Raw genomic sequence first — 26,960 nt, forward strand, 5'->3', positions numbered from 1 at the left:
TACAGAATGCAGATCAGAAAAGTGGGTAGAGCATTGATGTGCTGCTGTGTATGTTTCTTGGGTGGAGAGACCTACACCTTCCAGGGCTTGGGAGAAAGGTTAGTGCAGATCAGCCAATGAGGCTCAGTGCAACAGGAGGCCTCTCTGTTCTAGGGCTGTGTCTCACGCTAACATGGCGGCTGCGTTTTCCACCACAGTGTCTGTGGCAGTACAAAAAGTCTGTGGTGGGGAGACCCGAATTCAAATGCCAGCTCCGCTATAAAGCTCACTGGATAATCTGGACCGGCCACACACACACACACACACACACACACACACAGCCTAGCCTACATCACAGGGTTGTGGATGATGGAAAAATGAGGAAGACAGAAGAAACGCGCCCAGCACCAGGGCTTTCTTTACCCGGGAGCGCAAGGGGTATTCTGCGGGGTGCCAGATAGCTGAAGGGCACGCAGCTTCCCTCCCAAGCTTCTCCAGGAAATGCTCTCCTCCTGCAGTGGTATGGGAGAGAATTCAACTCTGAGCTGCCACCCTAAAAAAAGCTCAACAACTTTGGCCTGCTCCCCCAAAATGGGGGCACTAGGCAGTTTTTGCACCCCAGTGCTGCATATGCTAAAGACGGCCCTGCTCAGCACGACCCCCTTGCCTCCAGCGCTATTTGTCCATGAAGTCGGGGAGGGGGCATAGTTTGTCCTGAATCCAGCCGGTGAGGGCTGCCTGCTGCCCAGCCCCACTTGCTCAATACTGTCAATCGCAGCATCCTCTCCAAGATTCAGAACTAGGCCTATCTAAGCTCCAGAAGCTTCATTCCGAACGTGTGTCATCTTAAATGGTTATTCTTTTTGCACAATATTGTTATTGGCCCTCAGGCCTTCGTGGAGCTAAGTCTGGCAGGGTATAAATTGTAAAGTAAACGAAGCCTTGACAACTGAGCAATATCTTCCCTCATTAAACATCTAGGGTTCTGTGATCAGTGACCTCTTGGACTGCAAGAAAGGTTTCTTTCCAGCAGCCATCCGTGCTGGCCAGCTGCCACTCTGAAAACACTCTTTAAAAAGGCTCTTCAGAAATAAAGCAAAAATCAACATCTGCTTGCCATACATAACACCTGCAGCAGAGTTATCTCTGGGTCACCTAACAACCCACTGTTGCTCATCTGCAGTTCTGCTTAATTGACTTACGCTCTGCGCAACTTGTGCATGTTAAGGTCCATGTGCTATTCATTCATTTAAGATATTTTCAGGCTGCCCTTCACCCACACAGATACCAGGGTGGTGTACAATAACCATGGTTTTAATTAACCACACCACAACATATAAACAGTAAAACAGCAAGACAAAACCTTCAGGAAAAAAGCAACCCACGGCTAATTTAGAGGCAGCTAAAATGATAGAGTAGATCAAGGGAGCTTGTGGGATCTGCTTTGTTCCTAGAACCCCAAAGTCCACCGGCTGGAGCCAAAGTGGCTTAGAAAGAGAGGAGGACATTGAATGAAGGAACAGGACTCCCCTGACTACATCTCAGCCCAGGAATTTGTTTTCAGTGTGAGAATTGAGCCTACAGTCATTTCATGCAAAAATCAATTCCTAGTTTCTCCTCAGGCTTGCTTCATTTCAGCAGTCTAATCTGGGGTGGGGTAGGGGGGAGGTGTTGTTGCTATGGTTAAACATTTGGGAGTCAGAAATCCTTGGTGATCCACTGCAAATTACACATAGATCTACCAGTAGATCTTAATCTAACTTCCGCCTGCCCCAGGAGTTAAGTTAAGGCTCCATCTGTCCTATACATTTAAAGCAGTATCATAATACTTTAAACAGTCATGGATCACTCCCCACCCCACAAGAATCCTGGGAACTGTAGTTTGTTAAGGGTGCTGAGAGATGCTAGAAGCCCTCTATTCCCTCACAGAGATACAATTCCCATAGTGCTTTAATACTCAACTCCTCTTCCGGGTCATGTGGCCAGCATGATTAAGTTGCTTCTGGCGAACCAGAGCAGCGCACGGAAACACCATTTACCTTCCTGTCGGAGTGGTACCTATTTATCTACTTGCACTTTGACGTGCTTTCGAACTGTTAGGTGGGCAGGAGCTGGGACTGAGCAGCGGGAGCTCACCCTGTTGTGGGGATTCAAACTGCCGACCTTCCGAATGGCAAGCCCTAGGCTCAGTGGTTTAGACCACAGTGCCACCCACGTCCCTTTGTGCCATATAAGTTTTAAAAAATCCCTCCTGCTCTTCAAGAAGAACTTTAGACAGTTACAAGTGGGGGCCCATGACAAAATGATGACGATGATGATTTATGCAGACATTGAGTTTATATTGAGCAGAAGGGCTGCAGCTTAGCAGAAGAACACCTGCTTTGCTGCCAGTCAGTGTTTTCACTACTGAGCAAGATGGACCAACGGTAGTAGGCAGCTTCCTTTGTTGCTATGCACATTGGGTCACTGACACTTGTCTCTTGTGTGTGACTGCTGTTGTCATTTTGGCTACTTAAGCAATGGCACAAAGAGAAAGGAATCAGAATACCAGATTGTGATTCCTTCAACCAGAGTGATCCTTTTACTGCAGAAAGGCAGGCCTCTTGCCTTCATGCCCTGCTTTCAGCTTCCTGAAAGCAACTTACCACCACAGTGGTAAGTTTCTGACTTCACCCAGCAGGGCTTGCCTCACGTCTCTTCCTTCTTTTGTCTTCCCGTATTCTACCTCTCTTCTTCCCTTTGTAGACCCCTGGAAGAAGAAGAAGAGTTTGGATTTGATATCCCGCTTTATCACTACCCGAAGGAGTCTCAAAGCGGCTAACATTCTCCTTTCCCTTCCTCCCCCACAACAAACACTGTGTGGGGAAAGTGAGGCTGAGAGACTTCAGAGAAGTGTGACTAGCCCAAGGTCACTCAGCAGCTGCATGTGGAGGAGCGGAGACCCGAACCCGGTCCCCCAGATTATGAGACTACCGCTCTTAACCACTGCACCACACTAACTTTGATTCTGTGCAGGGAGGGTGGGGAGACAGGGGGGAAAGGAAGTAGGTCGACCCACTGGCACACACACACATACCCCAAAAAACGAGACTGAGAGAGGTCATTCCCACAACATCTACCTGCTTTGCCAGCCCTGGATGAGGTTGGTGTACTTGCTGAGCCCTCGAGCATCGCCTCCGTCGTCCTGCCTGCCGCCAGCCCCCCGCTCCCTCCTGGGCTGGCCGCGGCTGAGCTGGGACTGCTGCTGCTGCCGCCACCGCCACCTCCCTCCGGCCTCCCCGTTGGTGTAGCCGCCGCCGCTGCTGCTCCTTGGCAGCCCGAGAGCCCTCCCCGGCTGGCGGAGGAGGACGGTGAGGAGCCCGCCGAGGTGGGGCGGCTGCTGCTGAGGCTGCTGCTGTTACTGCCGTCGCTGGACGGGGCTGCTGCTGCTCCGGAGTCCCCGCCGCCCTGCGCCGCTGCCGCCGCTGCCTTCTCCATGGAGCGCGCGGGGAGAGCGCGAGGAGGCGGCCTCGGCTGCCGACGGCGGGCTGGGAAATACCTGACTCATACGCAAGGAGGGAGAGAGGAAGGGCCGGAGAGAGAGACCCGAGGGGCAGCCTCCACCACCTCCTCCTCCTCCTCCTCCTCCCGGGATTGCGGAAAGCAGCGGCGTCGGCGGCGCTTTGTGTCCGGCGGCGGAGAGATCTGCCCCGTCCCTCGATGTTCCCGCTTCCAAGCCCGGCCCCTCAGCCCAGGCGCGCGGCCATGAAGCGCTGCCTCGCTCAGGGAGCGAGCGCCAGGAGATGACGGAGAAACACCCTTCGCGCCCCTGCGCCCTCCAGACTGACCCGGCCGGCTTCCTTTCCGGCGGGTCAGCGCTGCCTATTGGCAGCCGCAAATCGCCCTTCGCGTCGCCTCACATCGCGGCACACCAGCCAGCATCTCGCAGCACAGTAGTGTGCTGCGGAACAGTGGTTGAGAAACGCTGCCATAGGTGACCTTTACTTTGCTCACCCATATAGCCAATTTTCAGCTGGAAACATAACGGCAAAGGGGGGGGATTATATGATTCCCCTCCTGCTGCCTGATTACCGGTATATATTTCTTATCTTTGGACACTAATCCTTGACCAATTCTTATATTTCCTACACATAAGTAGTGCAAGGAACCACTCACAGATAACACTTTTGTAGCTAATGGCTGGCTGCAGATGAACGTGGTGTTTGGGATCACTTTTCCTGTTAGCCAAAAAGTGTAATAATGGTGAAGGGGGGGCCTGGAGGGGGGGCACCAGTTCAGAGCAGTGGTAGCTCCTTACCATTGTCCACGTTGGCCAAGCACTCAGGTTTAAACTGCCTGTCAGTCACTTGCACATTTGAGCACCCTATTCAAGCTTATGTCAAATATTTGCCTTTCTTCAAAAGTGACACAGCTCGTCTCAGACAAATGCGACTCCTGTTGCTGCCAGCACTTACTCCCAGATGCTTTCATTACAGCTGCTGCAGGTCGGCTGCTGGTTCAATCAGCATCAGTTCGGCACTGACCTCTGCTAAATGCATAATGGCGACAAGCATTAGGGTAGAAGCCAGATAACTACTTTAGCTTGCTGCTCCCTAGAGGGGTGCTTTTAACTTTTCCCTCCCTTGAAGCCATAGACGTGAAGAAGCATGAAGCTAGTTTCACAAATCTCCAGATTGTGGCCCAGATTCCTCCTGCAGCAAAGAGCAGCTGGAAGGGGGACCAAGGGGGTCTGCCCTTGACCAGACCCTACTTGTCTGCCTTCTTAGTATAACCACTTGGGGGTGGGTGAGGCTGCGCTGCCTGTCAGCTTCCTGACCCAGCCTCTGTGTTGCCCTTGTGGAAGTTAGCAGGGAGGAGGAAGCGGACTAAACTAGAATTAGTTGCCTCTGCCTGTCATTGGCTCTGGCGCCACCTACTGTTGGGCTCCCCGCCTTCCATCCTATCAGTCACAATGGGCACCAGCCGCCACTGGGGAGGAGAGGAGTGGGGGGGGGGCTTCTTGGGCAAGGCTGCAGCCAGGAGGGAGAGGATTAAACTCCAGCTCCCTCTGCACCACACAGCACCAATCTCAATCCCCTTCATAGCCGCTGTGTAACTAAAAAATAAACAGACACAGGAAATGCAACCGTGCATATATCGTCTAGTTTTGGTCTTTTAGTAACAACTCTGCATGTTCTTTAAAATGCAAGCGGCAAGTCATACGAGCGATAAAAACAATACTATGACTAGATCTGAAATAGTGCCAAATTTAATTTTTTGGCCCATCCATTTGTATTACTTCTGGATGATTTTAGCTGCTTGTTTTGTGGGTGGGGAGGACCCTTTAAGAAACTGCTTGGGTTAACATAAGAAGAGCTTTCTGGATCAGGCCAATGACCTATCTAGTCCAGCATTCTTTTTCTCACAGTGACCAACCAGATGCCTGTGGGAAACCGGGGAGCAGAACATGAGCACAAGAGCCTTCTTGTGCAGTTTTACAGCAACTGGCATTCAGAAGCATTACTGACTCCAACTGTGGAGGCAGAGCATAAGTATCATGGCTAGTAGACAGCCATTAATTTGTCCAGTCCTCTTTTAAAGCCATCTAGGTTGGTGGCCGTGACTGCCTCCTGTGGCAGAGAGTTCCACAGTTTAACTATGTGCTACATGAAGGAGGACTTTTTTTTCCGTCTGTCCAACTCCGGTCTGTTAGCTCAGTCCCTCCCTGCATTTTACTCTCCTTAGTTATACCTCTTACAGGTAAGAAAGCAAAGCTTAAGGCAATAAGCAAGAGAAGCAATTTGATAGCCACTTGAATAGAAAGGAATCTCAAGGGGGTCAATAGGAGAGTATAAAAAGATCACATGTCAGTTGCTGTTGAATTCATTATCCCGTCCAGCCCCCAGATCAACTTATTTCTGCTCTAATGTTTCTAAAAGAGAGGATTCTCCTAAAGCGAATTAAAAATAAAAAAGTAATCTATCAGAAGTCATTGTGATGTGGTGGGACTATATTTTCAAGCATCATTCAGTTGCACATTCTTCTATATCCTGTCACATTAGTTTGCTAACACTTCAAATATAACAATGAAACAAACACTGCATTGTGCTGTTCCAAGCAAAACATTCGTCTTTTCTTGGCACTACTTCAACAAGGCCTGTCAACACTTTACATGAGCCGGCCAAAGCTCATTAATGGCAGCTGGAATAGATGTGTATTTAGCATAGAAAATAACTCCCTCATATATATATATGGGTGGGAACATGTCCATTGGAAAATGATGACTTCTTAAATGATCAGAACCCAAGCACACGGACGAACCCCCCCACCCAAAAAAATAGAGGAAACCCTCCACAAATAGTCAGTGTGATGTAGTGGTTCATGTGTTGGATTAGGACCTGGGAGACCACGGTTTAAATCCCGATTTAGCCATGATACTCACCTTGGACCCATCAGTCTAACCTACCTCATAGGGTTGTTGTGTTGAGAAAAGGGAGAGACATGCACACCACCTTGAGCTCCTTAAGAGGAAAAGTGAGATCACAAATATAACAAAATTGATGAATTAAATGCTGTAGCAGATTGTTTAACAGAGCGGTCCTACCTCCCAGATCTGCTGTCTGGAAGGGTTAGGATCAAGCGAGAATGTCTCTGTGGCAGTGGAGAAGTGCTTTGTCAGCAAAGCCGTGCAGGGGAGAAGCTATGGCTCTTTTGTTGGAGGTAACAAGCATTAGGCCACAAAGCAGAGCACTCTGGGGCCAGGGCAGAGGTAGGGTCTTCTTCATTCACTGGGAGGTGCCAGGATTGGACCCTCTCTCTACACCAGCCTTGAGTCAGTATTATCAACTTCCTTTCATTGGAACCAATGAGGGGAAACTGGATAAAAAATGAAACTACATGGAGAGGGAAATGTAAGTTCCCTCTCCTGCCCTCATAGGCACAAGCAGGTTGGACTTTGGAAATGGTGGGTAATCCACCATTTTACAATGCCTCCTCTGACACCTTAGGATCAGGCTGCAAGGCCACAAACCTATACATACAAGGAGTATGTACTCAGGTAGGTTATTTTGGGTAGTCAAGCTCGCTTTTGTGTACCTTCAGGCTAGAAGCCAGTCAGAAAGGTGTTCCGTAATCCAGAACATGTAGGCAACCATGCGCATATTCTCTGTCAATTAGCCTGGCCCCTATCCCTGCCTGCAAAGTAATGCCATCCTATGGGAGAAGCAAGCTGGTTGAGGAGAGATTTTGACTAGGAAAGGCGTAGTCTTTTCCCAACCCATATCTGTTTTGCATACCAAAGAGGAGAGAAGTTTGTCATTTTGAACCCAGGTCTAGAAGTGTATGCATTAAAGTTTAAACTAACATTTGGAATATCATAGGGCCAATTCACGTTACCCCGTCAAAGGAGGGAACTCCTGTAAGGAAGCCTCCTGGTGCCTGTCATGGTCTCTCTTTATGAAAACCAGCACAGGCAATTGTGGCTTGAGGCCCATGCAGGACAGAGGCCCTGCTTCTGTCTCCACACCCATTAAGCAGTATCTGGCATTTACTTACAAGGAAAGCAAGGGAACTGGTGCACTTCCTCTTTGGCAATCATTGTGTTCTTTCCGCTCCCAGCTGCAGTCAAGTGCAGCCACCACCAGCAGCAGCTACCGGTAGAACAAGGGGGAAAGCTGCAGCAGCAATTTCTTTCTTCTCTCTGCAAGGGAAAACATGGGGTTTCTGCAAGGGCGAGTCTGGAGTTGTGAAAGCTCCTTCCTTGAATTCAACATTTATGAGATTTGAGAGAGTTTTGTTTGTTTGTTTAAAGAAGTTGTTTGTTTTCGTTTTATCTGCACTCTGTTTTGAAGCTTTTTAGAGCTAAATCAATTTACATTCTCGTGTTTTTTCTTCTTCTTGGCAGCCATTCTCACAATTTCCCCTCGTGTGGTTGCCCAACTCTCAGCAGCTGAGCCTAAAAGATAAGCTTCAAATATTATAAGATATGTCACAATTGTGAGAACTGGCAGTGCAATGTCTGCACTTCGTATGTGTCTGTCTAAAAAATTCTGTTAGTCCAAAATATGAGCGCAATGCACTTTCCTGAGGGGGGGCGGGCGAGTATTTTGAATGGACTTGCCATTCAATACTGAGGCTTAGGTCCAGCTGGTTCATGCCCATAATTTTATTGGTGTGGGAATATGGAACACTTATTGTCCATTCACCTGTTTTTATTTTACCTCAATAAAATTCGGATTGATTCTCTTGCGCAAAGCACAGCCCATCACCAAGATGCTCTCTGGCCCTCCAAGCACTGACAGTGCCCTTTATGAAAAGTTTATTGCCCTTGACAATTCCCTCGGCATTTTAACAGGAAGCTGTTCAAGGAATTGCAAAGGAAAGATAAGCGGCATCTCCAACTGCCCTCTCCAAAACTGTTTTAACTTCTGAGAATTGTCAGTGAGGTCCCTTGTAGTGCTGCCAATTCTTGACACAGTAAGTGTTCTGACCCGCATGTCTTTAACAGCAAAAAAGATACTTGGCAGTCCCTGTGCCTTTTGTTATAACGTTTTAGCAGCGGAAACTATACTTGCCAAACCTTCCGCAGAAACCCAACGAAGGAAGCCCCCTGTGTGCACTTGTGGAATTACATCCTCTCCCCACAAACACCCCAGTTGCCTCGAGTTTGAGGGGGCCACAGGCAAAGTGTTCTTTAATGGGTCGTGGAGGACTTGCTCGGCAGGAGTGGCAGAGAGCTGCCGTTGTCGTTTCCTACAGCGTCCCAGAGGGATCCTGCAATTGGAGGAAATTAAAATAGCAGCTAGACACAGGAGAACCAAAGCAATTTTGTGAGGGCGCATCAGCTGTGGGCCCTGCCAGGGCTTTAGGACCTAGGTCCTACATAGGTGGAAACCCAGGCATCTCCAGGCAGGGTTGGGAGACACTCCTGCTTGAAATCCTAGAGACACACTGCTAGTCAGTGTTTACAACACTGAGGTAGAGGGACCAAAGGTCTAACCTGGTCTAACCCCATCATTCAGCCTGGACACTGAGGTCCTCCTCCGACGGTCTTCTGCTGGTTCCCTCACTGTGAGAAGTGAGGTTATAGGGAACCAGGCAGAGGGCCTTCTCGGTAGTGGTGCCTTCCTGTGGAACACCCTTCAGATTTCAAGGAAACAAACAACTCTCTGACTTTTAGAAGACATATGAAGGCAGCCCCTTTTAGGGAGGTTTTTAACGTTTGATGTTTTAGTATGTTCTGATATATGTTGTGAGCCGCCCAGAGGGGCTGGGGAAACCCAGCCAGATGGGCGGGGTATAAATAATAAAATTATTATCATTGTCATTGTCATCAATGACAATGAAGGAGTGTCTCCTCCCCCATCGTTCTGCCCAGACACTGAGGTCCAGTGCGGAGGGCCTTCTGGCGGTTCCCTCGCTACGAGAAGCTAAGTTACAGGGAACCAGGCAGAGGGCCTTCTCGGTAGTGGCACCCACCCTATGGAATGCCCTCCCACCAGAGGTCAAAGAGAACAACAATTATCAGACCTTTAGAAGACATCTTAAGGCAGCCCTGTTTAGGGAAGCTTTTAATGTTTGATGGATTTTTGTATTTTAATGTTTTGTTGGAAGCCGCCCAGAGTGGCCAGGGGAACCCGGCCAGATGGGCGGGGTATAAATAATAAATTATTATTGTTGTTATTATTGTTATTATTGTTATTATTATTATTATTATCATCATCATCATCATCATTATTAAGGCAGTTTCCTATGTTCATGGGCGAAGCCAAGATTTTTGTTAGGGGGGGCAGGGCTTTTGTTGGAGGGGGGGAGCAGAACCTCAGTTAGCTATGTATGTTTATTGATTTTTTGTTATATGTTAATATTAATTTTTTAAAAGTATTTTTTATTGATTTTTATCTATGTAGGGGGAGTCAGCTTCCCCTTCCTGGCCCCCCTTGGCTACGCCCATGCCTATGTTCCTGTTAAAAAACAATCAGGTAAAAGGGCAGATGGGAATCATCATTTTGGGAAGGTAGTCCATCTAGGAGAAGGAAAACTCTGATCCTAAACCTCCTCTGCCTTATGCCTATACTCAGGGGTGTAGGAAGGGGGGGGCGGAAGTGGGAGGTCCGATCCGGGTGCCACTCTGGGAGGGGTGACAAGATGGCTCCTGCCTTCCCCCAGCTGTAGAGCGGCCGAGGGCGTGTGGCGTCTGTACGGGGTGCCGCTCTTGCGCACCGTCCACATGGGTGTCCGTACGGGCTGCCTCTCGCACTGCGGCCGTATGTGCTGCTGTGCATGCGCAGTCCATACGGTTGCTGCACATGAGCGGCAGCCCCTACGGACTGCGCATGTGTGGGATTCCGTATGGAGTGCACGTGCGTGGGATGCAGCACACGCACAGTCCGTACGGGCTGCGCTGCTCCGGGTGCCAGAGAGGGTTCCTCTGCCACTGCCTATATTCATTTGTGAGAAAGACTTCAGGAGTAAAACTCAAGGAAAATCCCAATCTGCTACCTTGCAGGACAACTTCGGTGGGGGGGGGGGAGGCTACATAAATCTGGAGTGGAGTCCCTAAGGTGTTTGGATGACACTTTCTGCCTTTGAACTGGACCTGGACTGGGCAGCCTTCCAAAGAGGACTGCCCCCTGTAGACCTGGACATGTGGCCACCCTATTTCTGACAAAGGGCCGTTTATCTGGAAACCTTCTTCTGAGGAGGATCAGGGCTTGTGACAGTGCTTGGGGGGGGCACTGACTGGGCTGCTGGGTCTGTGAAGGAGCACATCCCCCCATATGGCAAGCGTAACCTGAATAAAGGTAGCCTCGTTTTCTCTGACGCAGCAAAAGGGTTGCGTAAATCAGCCCTTTGCTACAAAGGGAAGGCCCCGTTTTAGAATTCTGCTTGTTGTAGCCCTCAGAAGTTTGCTTTCTCTTTTCCCAAGAACGGCAGGATCTTACGCTTCCTTAACATTGCTCTATGTGAAGCCCACATAGCAAAAGCGCAGTATGCTGAGCATCACTATTAGAAATAGTCTTTCTAAGCACCACTGATTATTTTGTATTGATGGGCTGTACACATCTGTGCCAATATATTATTCATGAAGCTTATTGACTGTATGATATGTAAATATATTTCACATTTGCTGAAAAGACCAGGAGTTAAAAGGGGGGGGAACCAACCCTCTTATTCCAAACCTTCTGTTAAGGAGCTTTCATTCACTGTGTCTGAATTATCCGTGCAAACAAACTTTGTGCAGTACTTACAAGTTAAATGTAAGGAACACTTGAAGGCCTTTTCAGCCCAGTTGCAGAATGCTTTCCATGAAGGCTTACCTGGTACCTTTATTTCAGCAATATTTTTGGTGCCATACTATAACATATTTTTATCAGTTGATGTTTCTAGTTCTGCAGTCTGCCTTTAAGAGTTATTTGCTCTCATCTTCTTTTAATTGTTTTATTTTATACTATGATATAAATTTTGATCAGGCACCATCTTGAAATCCAAACAGGATGTTTCAGGTAAACAAATAACTATCAAATACACATTTGGGAAAAGGTTCCCCGAGTTTGACGGCTCAAGTTCATATTAAGGTGGCAGAAACCTGGCAGTTCCAAATGCAGACATTAGGTTTCAGAGAACTTGCATTTTCAAAACAGAACAACAGATTGACCTGGGGTGTGCCAGCATGATCACCTGTTTACTGTAAGAGTGCAAATACATAGCCAAATGCCAAATTAGAACACGTTGCCTAACGCTTGCCTTGCACAGTGGTGGCCGTGGGAATGCATTGACACGTGCATAAAACCTAGCTTTGCATGTTGGTGATTGGGCAAAAAGCAAGTGAACAGGGTACTGCAAATCACTATGCAGATTAAGTGGGATGTGTGAAATTATGAGACATATTGAGATCAAAATGGCACCGCTGCTATTCCCCAGTACTCCAGGGAAGGTTGTCATTTTGGGGTGGAGAAACAGTCAGCGTTGCTTTCCCTAACCTGCACTCTGAAATGCCAGAAGAATATTATTCACAAATTACATCATGATGTCACAGTCGTGGATCCAATTTCCACGTTTGGATCTTGCGTTTCGTTTGTACTTTGCACAGCAATGTGTCACGACAGCTGCCGCCTCTTCCGAGGCTTGCTCTTTTGGTTTCCCTTTTCAAAAACGCAATTAATACACCATTTCAAAAATGCAATTATCTCCAGATATGGATGGAAGTGAGCGAGGTCCTTCTGTGTAGATAACAAAGGCTAAGCAAATGCGTCTGCGGCGTGAGCACAAAGCGACGAGCGGGACTATTAATAGGAAGCCCTGTTGAGGAATGACTGCCAGATCAAACTGTTTGTTCTGTGAGTTCAGAAGAGACGAAGAGGGGCTTGAGTTAGAGATAGGGAACCTGACCATTCAGCCATGCTAGCTGGGGCTTATGGGAATTGGAGTCCGACAACAACACCTGGAGGGCCACAGGTGCCCCGAACACTGCTGTTGTATAGGTTAAAGCTCCAGTTGTAGACGACTCTGGGGTTCCGCACTCATCTCGCTCTATAGGCATAGGGAGCAGGCGTTTCTTTGCAGATAGCTTCCAGGTCATGTGGCCAGCATGACTACCGTAAGCTGCTTCTGGTGAACCAGAGCAGTGAACGGAAATGGCGTTTACCTTCTCACCTGAGCGGTACCCATAGCTGCCAAGTCCTCCCTTTTTTAAAGGGAAATTCGCTTATGCTGAATAGGCTTCCTCGCGAGAAAAGGGAAAACTTGGCAGCTATGGGTACCGCTCAGGTGAGAAGGTAAACGCCATTTCCGTTCACTGCTCTGGTTCACCAGAAGCAGCTTACGGTAGTCATGCTGGCCACATGACCTGGAAGCTATCTGCAAAGAAACGCCTGCTCCCTATGCCTATAGAGCGAGATGAGCGCGGAACCCCAGAGTCGTCTACAACTGGAGCTACAACCTATTTATCGACTTGCACTTTGACATGCTTTTGAACTGCTAGGTGGGAGGAGCTGGGACTGAACAACGGGAGCTCACCCCGTCGTGGGGATTCAAACTGCCGACCTTCTGATCAGCAAGCCCTAGGCTCAGTGGTTTAGACCACAGTACCACCTCTGTGTGTGTGTGTGTGTGTGTGTGTGTGTGTGTGTGTGTGTGTTTGTATAGACACAAACCAAATATGTTCTAGAACCAGGTTTGGCTCACGCATGAGGCAAGATGAGGTAACTGCCTCAGGAGGCATGATCCACAGGGGCAGCAAAACTAGCCTCTAAGGAATGCTTTGCTCACTACTGCTGCTGCCATGTTGGCAGTGATGGCTGCAACACACTCTTTGAAGACTGGATCTGTCACCTCCTTGGCAGCTTTGCCTCTACAGCAGCCTCTTGGTGAACAGGAGACCTCTTCCCACCCTTGAACATGATGTAAATCTTTATTCCTCCCTCCCCCTTGTTCCTGATGTAGATCTCTACTCACCCCTTCTTGCTTGGTGGAGGGGAACGCCATTTTGTGTTTCACCTCAGGTGCCAAATTATCTCGGGCTGGCCCTGTCTAGAACAGAGAGAGGACAGAAATCTCCCTGTACCAGTGACACATGCATAATGCGAAAGATATTTGGATGGAAAGCAAATCCCAGGAATTCAAGATTAGCACTATCATTCTTCTCTCCCCTGTTCCCCCCCCCCCACAGCCTGTGATTGCCATTTCCATACCTGTTCAGATTTCCCCCTCAGTAATAAATAGTGTGTGATAGAAATATCAGGGATTCTGCAATGCATGAGATCTAAGCAGGGGAAGAGAGAGGAGGATGGAGAAGGAAATCTGGAAACATACCCACACGTCTTATGGACACTTCAATTGTTGTGGTGTTTCCTGCTTGGCAGGGGGTTGGACTGGATGGACCTTGTGGTCTCTTCCAACTCTATGATTCTATAATTCCAATTGCCCTAAAAATAAGCCCCTTTTGTAATTGTAATTTTGATACAGCTTCAGCTGAGGCTACAATACTTTGGCCACCTCATGAGAAGAGAAGACTCCCTGGAAAAGACCCTGATGTTGGAAAAGATGGAGGACACAAGGAGAAGGGGACAACGGAGGAAGAGATGGCTGGACAGTGTTCTTGAAGCTACAAACATGAGTTTGACCAAACTGTGGGAGGCAGTGGAAGACAGGAGTGCCTGGTGTGCTATGGTCCATGGGGTCACAAAGAGTCGGACACGACTAAATGACTAAACAACAAAATTTTGATACAAGAGCAGCAGAGCACTGGGATTGGAAAGAAAGCAAGTTCATCTGCAGTGCAGGTGTGGCCCAAGTTACCTGACTCCAGCATTGAAAAGACAGCCATGGCAATGTGCAGCCAAAATAGGGAGAGAGAAGTAGATCTTGTTTCTTCTCGGCTTGACCCTAAAGCCAGCATGTAAGAGGACTTGCAGATATCCAGCTTTGAACATGGAGAATTTCCCAGTAACTCTGCAATACATTTGTGGGGAGGGGAAAAGAAAGGGGGGATAATAAACAAATTATTAGATTAAAATGGTAATAATAATAGCTGTCCCTGGATCCAGCAAGTGGTAAATATAAGGCAGGCAAGCTTCCCGTGTCGAGGCGATCACCTGGGTGATGGGCCATTAAGGGAAACAAAGGAAAGGAGCTCTGTGTGAGATGGCAAATGGGTGGCCCCCAGGGGCCCCACCCTCAGCTTGAGCAGAGTTAGAAGGACAAAGACCGAGTTTAGAGTTGAAAGTTGCAGTGATGTGATCTGGCAATAAACGCACCAAGGTGGAGATAGAGCAATTTGAGAGCAATGCTTGATTTCTGCTTGAATCCAAGGCTGTGGCTATGAGAGAAACAAGACCCTTTGGGGGTGTTAATGCTGCGAACCCCTCCATCTCAGGCACAGGTTGTATATATCTGTAATAAAAGCCCCATATGTCATAAAGACAGCACAGTCTCTGCGCAGCTCAAATTATCAAGGGAGGCGGAGGAGATCTGCCTGCCATTACCTTCTGCGATGGCATCCTCAGCTACTGCTAAAAGGCCACAGGAATGGGAGCAACTTCTTCCTACACAATAATTAAATAATCAGGATCAAGAGATAATAAAGTAAGAGAAAGTATGGGTTGTGAATTACCAGGAGAGACACTAATAATATTATTTGGCTATGTTAAATATCTGGTGCTTCAGGAAGATCAAGAAATGGCTGTTCATCTTTTGACAGCCACTCATATGGCCATCTGTTGGCCATGAGGGGATGGGAAATCAGACCCTCCTGGATTAGAAATTTGGCTGACTTAGATCTATGACTTAATATAGATATAAAACTAACAGGAGATAATCAGGGCTAGAGAAGGGACACAACAGGATAATAGATTTGTCAGGAAATGGACTTTGTCCAGATCTTAGCGGAATGAAACAATGAAAGGTGCAATGACTCCCACATATGTTACTGGGTGAGATCTAGAGATAAGTAATCTGGGGAAAGTTTTTTAATGCGTTTCTCTGTGATTTGGGTACTGGCGATAGTAATAGTCAAGAAATTCAATGTAATGCTTTTGGTTTTTTTAAAATAAAAACCTACAGGGTATGCGTAATTTGGCTAAATTTGGCAGGAGCCAGGGGTGGAGTTGGGACTTGTAGGTTTCAGAAAGGACCTGCTGCTCCCCATCGTTTAAAACATAGAGCACTGAGGCCAGTGAAAGAGACATTAGCTTTGTGCTGTCTACTCTACACTGACTGGCAACAATGCTTCATGATTTTATGGACCTTTTATCCACTACCTGGTGATGCTGAGGACTGAACTTAGGACCCATTCGGATATATCCCTTCCTTGTGCCTTGCTGTCCGAGGCACCTTTCTCTCAGGTGGGCTCTGATAAAGTGAGTCATTCACCTGGCTAAAGTGACAGGAAGCTGAGAAGTAAGACGGGGAGGGAGAGAGGTTCCACTCTCCTTACCTCCCCTTAATCCTTTTCATGTTAAAATAAAAGCCCTTGAAAAGGAAAGATGGGCAGATGTGTGTGTTGGGGAATGTTGATTGTTCCATTTCTAACCTGACCTTCATCAATTTCAAAATCCCAATAAAATAACGTCATAAATTAAATCAGATATAACAATACGGTGGGGGGGGGGACGATGACACATGGTTTCACAGCTGACCACACATTCTGTCAAAGCCCTAGGTCAGGGGTCCCCAAACTACGGCCCCCGGGCCGGATGCGGCCCAATCGGCCTTCCAATCCGGCCCGCGACGACCCCCGCCGCCCGCTGCCGCCGCCCGCTCTCACGGCGCACGGCGCAGCGACGATCTAAAAAATCGGCAAAAAATCGCCGAAAATCCTTTGTGCGCATGCGTATGGGCCTCTCCCGACCCGGAAGAGGTCATTTCTGGTGCACTTCCGGGTCGGGGGAGGCCCATATGCATGCGCACAAGCGATTTTTGGCGATTTTTTCCCGCCCGTGTGCGTGTGCGCATGCGCACGGGCGCGCACTCCCCCGCCCTCCGGCCCGCTGCGCGCGCACTCCCCTGCCCTCCGGCCCACCGCGCGGTCGGTGCGGCGGGCACCGGCCCGCCGCGCGGTAAGTCTGGGGACCCCTGCCCTAGGTTAAAAAGCAAGTCTTCCACAAGCACTGAAAAGCATAAAGCATCACTGCCAGTTATATCTCTGAGGGAAGGGAGATCCATAAGCAGGGTGCCACCACAGAGAAGGTCCTATTTGATGTGAGCTTCACCCAGTGGTGGGATCTCAAGAAGGGCCTGCCCTTAACACATAGGCAGACTGGTGTAGGGATTGTGGTTGCCCCAATCACACCTTGTTTGATCAAAAGTTTAGAGTGACAGGAAATAGAGGGGACCCATTAAGAAAAGGAGTCTGCACTAATTAAGGATTTTAACTGCATTAATGATGGAGTTGCTGTGGTAGGGTGAGGACCCTAGTAAACAGGGACCAAAAAAGGAAGGATGACGCAATTAATAAGACCTAGAGGCATCATTTAAATATACACTGAAATATGAGAGCAGTCTTTTAACAAAAGTTAGCATTTTGTATTTGGATATTATCACTGCGTGTATTGAGAAATGGAAGTATTATTGGGCCAGGAGAAAGAGAAAGGCTTTTAAACGGGAGGGACTTATAAATATATTGATTTATAGTAAAGTGCCTTTATTTCTTCCCTTTCAGAATTGCACTATTTTCCAGACTGATTTACCTGTCCCTGGGAAGTTGCCATTTGACTACTGTGTTATTATTATTTTTATATACCTAAAAAATCATTACACAGGTCAAATCCCCATTCCATTACAAATCCCTTTGCATAGTAATTATGGTACATTTGTGGTATATCTGAACTGGCAACTGAATGGAGTGCGTTTTGTTCCATAGCAGGGAAAATGTAGAGTTGGAAGTCACCAGTTTAAATGCTTTCCCCCCCCCCCAAAGCATTTGATAGAAACCCTCCCAGTGCCCCCGAGCCTATGAATATGTGTTTTGTATTATTCGTTCCTTACTTTCATTTAAGCCCTGTGATAGATGACCAAGGAGCCCCATTAATCCTTTCAAAGCAAGCTCTTGTGCGTTACCTTAATTACGGAACAATTTCAATCAGACATAGTTACCGATCCATTTAGATAAAATTGGGCATATTTCTGCTCCTGACCTCCACAAAACCGGCTGCTGATGGAAGCTGGAGACAGCGTTGCCGCCAAGCCGTTTGCTCTCAGGAGCTCTCAGAGGAAACGTGAAGGAGGCAAGCGTAAGTACAGAACTCCACATCAACACAAAAAGCACTTGAATCAGAAGGAATGGCACTTGGGAGCACCAGATGCTGTTGTTGTTTAATGATGACTTGCCACTAAAGTCATGGGAGGTATGCTTCTTTCTTGCAATGAATTATTTTTTAAATGCAAAATGCACAAAACTCAGGGCTTAGAAAACAGTTGTTAAAGAAAACATATACCGGTACGAGAAATCCAGACAAATCTGTAAAATGGGGACAATTATGTCTAACCTAGACAGCATCTTAAAATGCCGACAAAGGTCCATATAGTTAAAGCTATGGTTTTCCCAGTAGTGATGTATGGAAGTGAGAGCTGGACCATATAGAAGGCTGATCGCCGAAGAATTGATGCTTTTGAATTCTGGTGCTGGAGGAGACTCTTGAGAGTCCCATGGACTGCAAGAAGATCAAACCTATTCATTCTGAAGGAAATCAGCCCTGAGTGCTCACTGGAAGGACAGATCCTGAAGCTGAGGCTCTAATACTTTGGCCACCTCATGAGAAGAGAAGACTCCCTGGAAAAGACCCTGATGTTGGGAAAGATTGAGGGCACAAGGAGAAGGGGACGACAGAGGACGAGATGGTTGGACAGTGTTTTTGAAGCTACCAACATGAGTTTGACCAAACTGCGGGAGGCAGTGGAAGACAGGAGTGCCTGGCGTGCTATGGTCCATGGGGTCACGAAGAGTCGGACACGACTAAACAATATGTCTAACCTACAGCAGACCTAGAGCACAATTCAGTCAAAGTGTAGCATTCTTTAGGTTCCTTTCTATTAATGCACACTTACAAGGGTGTGGGTCCCATTGAACCCAATGGGATTTATTTCTAACGAACCAGTGTAACAACGCACTTGTTGATTTCAGCAGAAGAAAGGAAGGCATGTGTTTTAACTCTTCCATTCACACCAGCGGGCCTTCCAAGTCTTGATTGGATAGTCCTTTTATAAGAACAAGTTATCAAGCTACTAGCTGGGTGTGTTGCGCAGTCAAGGCTTTTAGCAGTTTGGCAGTGGCTCCACAGTTTGACATTTTGTGGTTTCTCATTTCATGATTTGGCATGTGCCAGGCTTTCCCAGGATCTTACGCTGATAGACAATAGTGTGACCTCCCCTAAGGTATTTGGGAAGCCACGTGGCCGCCAAAGGGAGGGGCCCTGCTGTTGACAGATCTTTGGCTTCAGTAGCTAGGCATCACCAGTTTGCCAGCTTAGGAACGCCCACACCCCAGAAGCCCAAACATACTCAGAGAGAAAGCTATTACCCTGAGATGCCTTTTCCCTCCAGATAATGCCTTCCACAGTTCTTGAAGTCAGATTAGCCAGGATACCGTACAACATTTGCTTCTGCCATTGTGGTCCACATGTGGTTTGGGATCATCTGCATTGTTGTGGCTTGCTGATACAAAAGGCATTAGAAAAGAATATATTTGTTCTGTTGTTTTACAAAATAGGACCAATTGGTCAATATCTCAAAAGATAATTTTCTGATCTTTTAGCAAGGATATTAAGATTCTGAGAAGACTAGCCACCTTTGTAATTACACTACCCAAGGCATGGATCAAATTTTACAAGGCAAATGTAAAATATATTTGTGGAGATGCTTGATTGTCTACATCAGTTTGATTTTATTTTTCTTTGTTTCTTTATGACCAATAGTTTACCTACAAACCGAAATGAGAAATTGGTACAATGGATATTTAACTGTAGGCAAATAATTCGCTGAGCTGGTAACTGGAACCTAGCAAGAGCTGTTGCTCCCTTCCTCAAACAAAGCTAACTGAATTTAAGTAAGCAATCCTCTGGGCCTGGTTTATATTTGAGTAAATTCTACCAGGGAGATATCTTTACTGCCTTAAGAGATGCAAAAAAATCTTCGTCATCAGCACATCCTTTGTACATTATCCATACCCCTTCTTGGCTAAAACAAGATCTTCCGGGGGGGTGGGTGGGTGTAGGGGGCGTAGCCACATTTCTTAAGCAAGCAAGTCATGTTTTTATGCCACGGCTTTTCCCTCAATGGACTAAAAGTCAATTGTTACAGCTAACATGATTTAGCTAGACGATGCACTGTCATTCCCATACGTTTTAGCCAATAATTAAATAATGCCCCCAAAGCCTGCTCCACATTCTAAGGATTAGGGTCAGTGAGTTTCTTTATTCCTTCAGTGATCATGTTGTTCCAGGGGGGGGGGTGTTCCTTTTTGTTGCTGCTGCCTGCATTTTTCTTAAACTTTATTTCAAAGCAAAATTCCATGAAAAGGAATCAAAGCATCATCCCATTTTTTGCTACATCAAGTCCTTGCATTGCAGATACCTGTGAGCTTTCACTAGTGTCAAATGCAAACAGTATTAAGCTGCTCGCTCCTTTCTTACATTTGTGGCCCATTCTTCTAAGGAACTATGGGCCAGCCTATCTTGCACTCATTTTGATACTGACTACAGACATGTGGAGATGTTGGCTAACACACGGTGCTGGGGCTCTTGCACCCAAGACAGACAGAAATGCAACTGTTCGCCAGCGCTGCAGACGTTGCACCTATAGGATCCATAATGGAGCAACACACACCCACACCCACACCCATGAGGAAAGGCTACAACATTTGGGACTTTTTAAAAAAATATAATCTTTATTATATTTATTACGTAAATGACAACAAACAATTCGAATCCATTTTACTTCCCAGTTGTTAACTTATAACTCATTTGTTTACAAATAATGTCAAAACAAATAAAGCGCTGATGTTACATCTATACTTGTATTGTCTAATTTATACATCCTGAAAATAAGATATAACCCTTCCCCTTCCCCTCTTATCCCCCCCCAATCAGCTTCACTTCTTCTTTCTTCTGTTTTCTTTAGTCTTCCTTATGGTTGCGTTATTCATTTCCGCTTTCAAATAATTTTCTCATATTATCCAAATTTTGGCCTTAATTATAGCTATAGTATATCTCTTAGATTTTTATATAAATAAAATCAATAAATTAATATTAAATAAAAATAGTATCAACTCTCCTTCTTTTAGAATTTTGCTTTCCGTTATGAGGTATTAGCCTAATCTACTTGTAAGTGCGTAAGCCACTCGTTTTATCAATATATTCCATAAATTTTCTCCATTCTTTCAGAAACGTTTCATCACCCTGATATCTGATTCTTGCTGTTAATCTGGCTATTTCTGCATATTCTTGCACTTTCTGCTGCCATTCCTCTATAGTTGGAAGTTGTTTCTGTTTCCATAACTTTGCAATAAGCAGTCTTGCCCCCGTTGTTGCATACAGAAAAAAATTATAGTCATTCTTCTCAATATCTTCCCCTACCATCCCCAAAAGAAATGCTTCCGGTGTTTTCTTAAAAGTATATCTTAGTATTTTTTTCAGTTCATTATTTTGCCTTCCCAAAATACTTTAAGATTTTCGCATTTCCACCACAGGTGTATAAAATCGCCATCTTTTACACCACATTTCCAACATTTTTTATCACCTGTCCTAAACATCTTTGCAAGCTTGGTCGGGGTAAAATACCACCTATACATCATCTTAAATAGGTTCTCTTTCAACAATACACTTGCCGTAAATTATATTCCCGTGTTCCAGAGTTTATGCCATTTTTGAAACTCAATATTGTGGCCCAGGTCTATGGCCCAATGGATCATGACATTTTTAACTGCTTCATCTTTGGTATTCCATTCCAGCAAGTATGACATTTGGGACTTTTTAATTTGGTGAACATGCAAGTAAGAGGAGACACAATAGCGAGTTATGTATGGTATGGAGAAAGCAGAGAGAAAAGCTTTTCTTCCTTTCCCACAGCACTTCTGCTTGTGCTGCCACTGTCCCCCAGGAAATGCCCGCTCTTTATTGCTGAATTGGACCAAACATCAACCGGGGTTTCTGTAGATTGACTTTTGCTCTGATTCAGTGGTAGAGAGCAGGTTTTCCCAGGGAAAATGGTGGGGCAAAGGGAAAACAGTTCAGACCCACCAGCCTAGAAAGCATGGGATACGTGGAAAACTTCTCAGGCATGTGTTTTCTAGGTACAGAATAAGTGGAAGTGTGGACAAGCCCCAGAACTCCAGGACTTTCGATGAAGCTAGATGTTGAAAGAGTTAGGGCAGGAGAAAGAAAGTTACTTCTTCATGCAGCGCACAGTTTAAACTGTGGGATTCCTTCCCACATGAGGCCGTTATGGCCACCAACTTTGATGCCTTCCTAAGAGGAATAGACAAATTCTTGGAGGATGAGGCTATCTGTGGCTCCTAGCCATGACGGCTATGTTGCGCCTCCCCGTTGAAGGCAGCGTGCCTCTGAACGCAAGTTGCTGGAAGTCACAGGTGGGAAGAGTGAGTTGCGTTCAGGTCCTGCTTATGAGCTTCCCATGGGTCTCTGGTTGGCCACTGTGAGAACACAATTCTGCACCCCTGGCCTGATCGAGCACGGCTTCCCTTGTGTTCTTAATGGGTTTTTTGGGGGGAGCAGTTTCTGGAGCTCCCACCCCCATCCTCCGAACAATTGCAACAAGATTTATTTTGCTCATCTTGAGAGCTATTGACTACTAACGGTGGCGCTGTCCTGCTCCAGCCTCTTGGGCCTGGAGGGTCCAGGATGCAAAGGTTGCCACATTAAGTGTTTTATTAATCGCTAGAGAAAGCTAGCACTCTATAAACATGCACAAGTCATTGGCAGGGAAGCAAGTTACAGCTGTCTTGGGACTGCCGTAATTTATGATTCTTTCATTTAATGTAGAATGTGCCCTTTCCATAAAGCCTTGCAGGAATTTGGCTTTTTTTTAAAAACACACGCAGACCTTTCCTCAGACCTAAAAAGCATGTAGATTCCTCTATTATCTGAAGCATCAGATTGGAATGGTGGGTCACTCAGTGTGTGTGTGTAGTCAGCCTATAAGAAGGCAACTACGATGAAACAAGTGAAGGCATCCCCTCTATGGGACCCATGTCCCATATGCCACTAGCCACTATTTTTCTCTCAGTGTGGCTGGAAGCAAGTACAGACAACATTACCAGGTGTTGCCATAGTAACGTGCTTCCAGGCACTGCGCTGGATAAAAGTGCTCCTTTGAACACACACGTGAAGATGCTCTTAGGTTCCTACCTGTGAGAGGCAGAGGCACCAATAATTTCATTGAGATCTGAGGCAAAGGTCTCCTCTTTAGGAGAGTCCCCTTCCCATCCACCGGCCATAGGCACAGCTTCTCCGCCCTTCGTATTCCTTTATGAGCTAAGGGAGATTCTCCAAGAAGACATTGAAACCCTAGAGCAGGTTTTCCTCTAACTTGGGCCTCCAGCTGTTTTTGGACTACAGTCTGCATCATCCCTGACCACTGGTCCTGCTAGCTAGGGATGATGGGAGTAGTATTTCAAAAACAGTTGGAGACCCAAGTTTGAGGAAACCCTGCCCTAGAGCAAGGGATGGCAGATGTCCTAAAGCATTAACTTTGCAGTTTCCCACAATGTCACTAGCTCGTCTAGGTGACTAGCACTATCTCAGGCTTCAGGCCTACACACACACTTACCTCAGAATGAGGCCACATGGACATAAGAGAACTTTCTTCTGAGTATACATACATCAAATTTGGCCATTCAGGGACTCTTTCCCATCCTGTAGAAGCAGAGCAAGAAATCAGCAGTGGGTGAGGTGGGGTTTGAGGATGTCAGCTGGGACAAAATCTGACGCTGTCCCAAATTTGCTGCTCCTAAATGGTTCAATCATGCCCCAAGCAAGAGCTCGCACAGCAACACTCCCTTTTACAACCTGTACATATGCAGAGAACTCCATGTTCTTTAAGAACAAAGGCACAACATGGTTCTTTTTAAAAAATGCAAAATTGCAAATGACACATCACACAGACTATACAAAAAAAAAAGTTTCTGTTTTCAAGTGAGCAGATAGTACGAATAGTGCAAAAAGTACCGCCCAGCTTGTCAAAATACTTCTCTGAGGAGCAGAAGGGCTTTGTGTTAATTCTATCATAAACCATCTGCCCTTGCTGTGGGGATCAGGTGGCTAATCAAGGTCGTTTAAAAAGAAAATGAAAATCCCAAGGAGTTTTAGCTCAGAAACCAAGAGAAATTTGATCAGAAAGAGGTGAGCACTTTGGTTTAGAGCGCTTCTTTCACAGAATTACAGATCTGTAGAGTTGGAAGGGACCCCAAGCATAGCTGCCAAGTTATCCCTTATTTACAGGGATTTTCCCTTATGCTGAATAGGCTTCCTCGCGAGAAAAGGGAAAACTTGGCAGCTATGACCCCAAGGGTCTTCTAGTCCAAACCACCGCAATGCAGGAATCTTTCACCCAACATGGGGCTCAAACCAATCTTTTTATCTCTCACCAGCCTAACTCATCTCTGTTTCTGCGCCCCTCTCCTACTTTAGTTTCTGGTTCTAATTCTGCCAGAGATTCTCCCAGCTCACTATGCCCTGTTACCTCTCCAGCTTCTGAACACCTCCTATTCCCAGTCTTATCCCTGTGGCCACTTCATTGTTGTCCCATCACCATTCCCCGAACTCTGAGGGCTCACACCAACTCCTTTGGTGGTTCCCTAGCTGGTTCCTTCCATCATTCTTCTGCATCCAACTAGCCCACGTCATCACCTGAATGAAGCTTGTGGGCCAGTATGGGAGCCATTTGCCACACACTAATAGTAAACTCATTACAGTACTGTATCTGATTGTGCAGTCTGATTGTGGAGTCAAAACAGGACCCTCTGTGCCCAAGGGAAGGGGGGCACCAGCAGGCTTTGGAAACCTCGAGGGTTACAGGAGTGCAATAATTAGGAGGGAACCCTAAGGGGAAGTAAATCTCCCAAACAATTCAATGAAGACTGAGCACATTCAGGGCACAGAATGCTGGATGGTGGAGAAAATGGAAAGTGAGGAGAATGGCATAGAACGTCGGAGAAAAGAACATGGCTGGCTGGAATCCTAAATGGGAGCACTTCACCTGGTACTTAATCCCAAAATTTATAGTAATGCTCTGCCCTTCTGAAGCAGCAGAGCAACTGGCTGCATGCTTGATGGAGGGAGCACCCAGTCCTTCCTCTTCTGACAAAAAATTAATAAATAACTGGGGGCTTTACATAAATTCATTCTCTGTGAGGGCTCACAGCAAATTATTAGTTGATTAGTCACTGAGAAATTGGCAGGCTCCTCCAAACATCCATTAAAAAAAACAAAAAAACAGGTTTATCGTGATTTATAGGGTACAGGCAGTTCAAAAGGGAAGAAATTGAAAGAACCCAACCATGTGCCAAGATGTGTTCCGGTCCTGTTTGGTTGCAAAATATCCCCCCCCCTTCTTCCCATGAAAGCGCATTACTCCGATTCTAGGAATTTAGGTGCTGGTTAAATCGGAGCACTAATTCACTTTTAATGAGAACCTTTTAATGAGGGTGAAAGAGGAGAGTGCAAACTATGGTCTGAAGCTCAACATCAAAAAAACTTTAAAAAAAACCTAAGATCATGGCCACTGGTCCCATCACCTTCTGGCAAATAGAAGGGGAAGAAATGGAGGCAGTGAGAGATTTTACTTTCTTGGGGTCCATGATCACTGCAGATGGTGACAGCAGCCACGAAATTAAAAGACGCCTGCTTCTTGGGAGAAAAGCAATGACAAACCTAGACAGCATCTTAAAAAGCAGAGACATCACCTTGCCGACAAAGGTCCGTATAGTTAAAGCTATGGTTTTCCCAGTAGTGATGTATGGAAGTGAGAGCTGGACGAAAAAGAAGGCTGATTGCCAAAGAATTGATGCTTTTGAATTTTGGTGCTGGAGGAGACCCTTGAGAGTCCCATGGACTGCAAGAAGATCAAACCTATCCATTCTGAAGGAAATCAGCCCTTAGTGCTCACTGGAAGGACAGATTGTGAAGCTGAGGCTCCAATACTTTGGCCACCTCATGAGAAGAGAAGACTCCCTGGAAAAGACCCTGATGTAGGGAAAGATTGAGGGCGGAAGGAGAAGGGGACGAAAGAGGACGAGATGGTTGGACAATGTTCTCAAAGCTACGAGCATGAGTCTGACCAAACTGTGGGAGGCAGTGGAAGACAGGAGTGCCTGGTGTGCTCTGGTCCATGGGGTCTCGAAGAGTCGGACACGACTAAACGATTAAACAACAAAAAATTCACTCCATCTCCCTATGGACCTCTAAAAGTCTCACTGCGGCATTCAGAGAACTATTCCTGCCTTCATTTGCCCCCCCCCCGATTCTTAAAGAGAATAAGGATTAAAGCTTTGTATTCAAGTCAACCCTTGCCCCACCGAGGGGGCCTGAGAAGACACACTTTATGCTTAAGCTTTGTTGGAGAATGGGCTTCGTTTTACTTGGCTGGCTTTCCCTCTATATGGGAAAACAAAGGCACAAGAGGGCTTAGCCCAACCCGAATTGGGAAGGTCCAAGGAACAAAGGATTATCCCTCGTGAGACAGACTGCAGCATTCAAGTAACGAAATGCATGCCATGATATTTGATAATGTGGTTTTTAAAAGCATAACAGTATATGTTTGCATTGGCTTCTTTCCTACGAATTAAATAGTTTTCCTGTACAGTCATACCTCGGGTTACAGCCGCTTCAGGTTGCGTCTTTTCGGGTTTTGCTCCGTGCCAAACCCAGAAGTACCAGAATGGGTTACTTCCGGGTTTTGGTGCATGTGCATGTGCAGAAGCGCTAAATCACGCTTTGCGCATGCACAGAAGCACCGAATCGCGACCTGTGCATGCACAGACATGGGTTGTGAACGTGCCTCCCGCATGGATCACGTTCGCAATCCAAGCGTCCACTGTAATTGTCATGAGTTTTATTTCTTCAATGGGTTATTTTTACATTGGTATGCTCTCTTTCTTCCTGGCTCGGTGTGTTCTTAAAAGGCTAGCTCACCTGCTCATCTAATTCCTTAAAAAATTGCACTGGCACACCACAGGGATGTGTGCTAAGTCCCTACCTGTATTCATTGTGTATCATCTACCCATCTACTGCAATTATTAAGTTTGCAGATGACACCACCATAATGGGTTTAATAACAGGTGGAGACGAATCAGCATCTAGAGTGGAGGTCCCAAAAAATATCTACATGGTGCCTAGGGAACAACTTGCACCTTAATATCAGCAAGACAAAGGAGATGGTGATGGAGGAAGAGAGGAAAACTAGCCCCACTATACATCGGGAAGGGCTGTGTGGAGAGAGTCTCTTCCTTTAAATTCCTAGGAGTTTATCTCTGTGAAGACCTTACTTGGAAA

General features: G+C 46.4%; 1 long non-coding RNA gene across 3 annotated transcripts; it reads right to left on the reverse strand.

Moving 5' to 3' along the window:
- Positions 1 to 970: 970 nt before the first annotated feature.
- Positions 971 to 23,359, reverse strand: LOC148686970 (uncharacterized). Of its 3 annotated transcripts, XR_015948281.1 has the most exons (6): positions 23,239 to 23,359; positions 18,974 to 19,107; positions 14,257 to 14,409; positions 13,414 to 13,488; positions 7,513 to 7,657; positions 971 to 2,728 (listed from the first exon to the last, which is right to left on the reverse strand). It is a non-coding gene; the product is annotated as an uncharacterized LOC148686970 (long non-coding RNA). The 3 variants fall into 3 exon arrangements; XR_015948279.1 differs by lacking the exon at positions 18,974 to 19,107 and having other exon boundaries at positions 23,239 to 23,329; XR_015948280.1 differs by lacking the exons at positions 971 to 2,728; positions 7,513 to 7,657; positions 18,974 to 19,107 and adding an exon at positions 8,172 to 8,730 and having other exon boundaries at positions 23,239 to 23,329.
- Between the last annotated feature and the right edge of the window lie 3,601 nt (positions 23,360 to 26,960).

Source organism: Zootoca vivipara, chromosome 2 (genome assembly GCF_965207765.1).
Source record: "Zootoca vivipara chromosome 2, rZooViv2.hap1.1, whole genome shotgun sequence".
In the NCBI taxonomy this organism is placed as follows: Eukaryota; Metazoa; Chordata; class Lepidosauria; order Squamata; family Lacertidae; genus Zootoca; species Zootoca vivipara.